The 3,537-nt window shown below is 47.9% G+C and overlaps 1 protein-coding gene across 2 annotated transcripts in view; it reads left to right on the top strand.

The window, feature by feature from the left end:
- The first annotated feature begins 399 nt into the window (after nucleotides 1–399).
- Nucleotides 400–3,537, top strand: part of Ubap2 (ubiquitin associated protein 2) — a 107,696-nt gene continuing 104,558 nt past the window's right edge. For both annotated transcript variants that reach the window (XM_013026690.1, XM_013026689.1), the window contains exon 1: nucleotides 400–439. The gene's annotated coding sequence lies outside the window, so the exon portion shown is untranslated. The remainder of the gene's footprint in view (nucleotides 440–3,537) is intronic.

The raw sequence follows: 3,537 nt of genomic DNA, 5'->3' as shown, positions 1-3,537 counted from the left end.
CCAAGCTTGCCTTGAGTGGTTAGGTCACGTCAGAGACTGCCACCAGGCAGTAGTTTATGCTGCCTCGTGAAGTCATCACCGCGCGACGAGGAACCAGCTGCGCTGCACTTTGGACACTTCGTTTGCAGCAATAACCTCCCTACTAATTCCGAATGCGAGAAATGCCACACACGCTCCGCGGCGGGCTGCATCCATCTCGAGCCTCCACCTCGGCGGCGCGGCTGGCCACGCCCAGTCAGGGGAGCTGCGGGGGGAGGGGGGAGGCTGGGAGGAGGCGGTGCTGCGCACGAGCGACGTGGTGAAGCCCCGCCCCCCAGCGACGTGAAGGTCACGTGACGGGCAGGGTCGCCTCTGCCGCCGCCGCCGCTTTGTAAGAGGCACATTGGCAGGTAACGAGCGGCGGCGGCGGCGGGTCCCGAGTCCAGCAAGAGCAGCAGCGGTAATTGCCACCCTCTCCCCTTTAGGGTCCCGAGCGCTGCAGTCTGAGCTTTTTAGACCTGCGTTCAGGTCCTCTCAACTCCCAACCCCCTTCAGGATTCCTTAGCGCCCACCCCGTGAGGACCGGGCCGAGCTTCCCTGGCTGGCTCCACGCTTCCTTCGTTAGGTCCAGGCCCGGGCACCTTCCTTCCTCTCGTGCTCCCGTCTCCTGGTGCCTCTTCTTCCTGTCTTCCCCCCACCCCCCTCCGAGTGGACCGGGCCGCACCCAGCCCCAGGGGGCGCTTCCCCTCCCCCCCCTTTGGGTTTCAGCCCTGGAGGGTGTGGTTTTTCTCTCCCACCTCCTGGGTTGCTGCCTGTCGCCCGGAGCTCCGCGCCACGCTGTCGTCTCTCCCTTCCCGATCGTTAGTCCTGAGACTGACCCTCTAAGAACCTCAACTTCGGAGCCTTTCCCAGCTTACCCTGGAGTCCCAGCTCAGTTCCACTTGTCCTTTGCATTCCTTGAGGGGCTTTGGTTTCCGTTTGGACTCAGTTTTCCTCCTTACTCCCGGTTCTTGTAGTCCGGTTGGGTTACTCTATTCTTTAATGTCGGTTTAGAGCGCTTGGTAAACTGTAAGACGCGCTGTTACAGATTCAAAATGTTTATTCTTTCACTGGTGCATTACAACTCAGTGTTCTTAGCCACTCACTTCACTCCACTAGGTTTTCCCACCTCCCTCCGTGGAGCATTAAGTTTAAATAGTTACCCAGGCATCTGGAGAGTCACCACGCTGGTCTCTTACCCATGTTCTCTCTAGGGATTGATTCTGTAGTTCCTGTTATTTCTTGGTTGACATAATCCTGTAGTTGATTACCCACTCTTGGATATTATTTCTCCTTATGTCCAAGGAATACAATCTACCAATATTTAGGTTTACTTTGTTTCACATCCATGTATCCTAACTACTGAGAAGAGTTTCTCCTTTCCTCTAGACAGGTTTTTGCTTTGTAGCCCAGGTGGGTCTTGAATTCATTATGTAGCTCACACTCACTTCCAGCTCTGTCCTCAGCTGCTGGAATACAGGTGTGTACTACCATGCCAAGCCTACAGTTAACTTGTTCAGTGAACACTTCATATATTTTTCCCTTAACACTATTCATGCATTTTCTCTTACATTTGAAGGCTTTTTAAATTAACCCTTGCTTAGTATGTTCCTCACGTTTTCCTATGAATTATGTGCCCTTTTCATTGTTTCTCACAAATGGAAGGAAGGTGAACATTATATCTAGCCTTTTATAGTTTAGGTCGTTGATGGTTATGTTGGTCTCTGTAAGCTTAGAACAGGGGATGAATTCTTCTGTCTTAGCAATTGGCCAGTAACAATTCCTACCTGGCTGTAGGGCCTCTTGGCTAGGGTCTGTGGCTGTAAAGGTTTCTCTTAGCAGAGATCTCAGTTTCCTGCATAATTTTTGTGCTTAGTGTCAAGGTATTCTCCCTGATTTTCTGACTTCTGGGTGAGTCACAGGTGTTGTAGGAGACCTCCTCCCCACCCCCACTCACTGTGTTCTCACATCCTTTTATTTTCCCCATTTGCTTCCTTGATACCTCTGACCCTGAATAATTAAGAAACATTTCAGAGAAGGGAGATTTTTGAAATATGGCTGGAAGTGGTGGCATGAGAGAGAATGAGGCCATGGAAAAGGATTGTGATAATTGCCTCTCCTGACTGTTTCCTGCTGCTCTGGTTTCCTCTGGCCTCTTTAAATGTGGGCTGGATCAGCAGTAGTCACATGGAGCTTTCCTTAGATCTATACTGGAACAACAACACCTTGGCCTGCCTTCCTGGTAATTGGTAATTGGTGGAGCCTGTGCAGTATTTAGCGGGAGTATCTTTTTTGGGTAATAGTTTGAGTGACTTTTATTATTTATGGAGAAATGGGAGAGAGCATTGTCATGAGAGTGGATTTATATCAGTATGCACTTTTTTTTCTTTTTTGTGGTTGCTCAAGGCCTTGGGGTTTCTAAACAGACACTATATCATTTGAGCCACTCTCTGCCAACTCTCTGAATTGTAATTCTCAAGATAGGGTCTTGCATTATTATGTTTGGGCTAGCCTGGACTGAGTCTCCAATTATGCTTCCCTTTGTCACTTGAATGACTGGCAGGAAACACCACACCCAGTGGTTGATTGAGATGGAGTCTCAAGAACTTTTATGCCTGGGCTGGCCTTGAACTGAGATCCCCAGATCTCCTCAAAACATGCTAAAATTCCTCGTTTGAGTCACCATAACCTGTGTGTGTGTGTGTGTGTGTGTGTGTATGTGTGTATGTGTGTGTAGTCTTTTTTTTTTGAGACACAGCTTTGCTCTGGTTTAGGCTGACCTGAAATTCTAGCTCCTCTTGCCTCAACCTCCTATTTGAGATTAAAAGCATGCACCATGCCTGACCAAAGGAAGTCTTAGTAGCTCATCATTTAAAAAAGGATTGGGGACCAAGTGTGGTTAGCCTGGGCTACATGGATAAGCCCTAACTCAAAAAAGTTATGTATATTTTCTTTGTTATAATAGGACTTTTACTGGGGGAAGGTAAGGTTATGTTGAATGGCTAATTCTTGTTCAAAAAGAAGCTGTGCAAGAATTCATAGGTAGGGAAGATTCTCCGCTCTTGACTGTTTCATTTGTGTTTGTGTCTTCTTGCAAGGTAACCCAGGTTGTCAGCAAATACCAGGTCATTCTTAGTTGTTATTTTGAGTAAATGGAGTGTTCTTAAAAGATAAATATTACAGCACCCATGGTGTTGATGGTAAGCTAGTAAGCTGTTTTTGTTGCTGTTTGTAAAACGAAGAGTAGAGATGAACTTAAAGATTTGTCCATTTCCCCATGTAAGCCTCTGGTAGATTTTTAAATATTTTTTACTCCAACTACCAACTATCCAGTTTTTCTTTCTTTCTTTTTATTGGGTCTGGTCATGGGGCCTGAACTCTGGGCCTGGGCGCTGTCCCTCAGCTCTTCAGCTCAAGGCTAGCGCTCTACCACTTGAGCCACAGCCCCACTTCTGGCTTTTTTCTTTTTGCTTATGTGATGCTGAGGAATCGAACCCAGGGCCTCAGGCATGCAAGGCA

Source organism: Dipodomys ordii, unplaced genomic scaffold, assembly GCF_000151885.1.
Source record: "Dipodomys ordii isolate 6190 unplaced genomic scaffold, Dord_2.0 Scaffold95, whole genome shotgun sequence".
Lineage (NCBI taxonomy): Eukaryota > Metazoa > Chordata > Mammalia > Rodentia > Heteromyidae > Dipodomys > Dipodomys ordii.
Note: the sequence above shows the minus strand (reverse complement) of the source record. Positions and strands in the feature narration are given on the sequence as shown.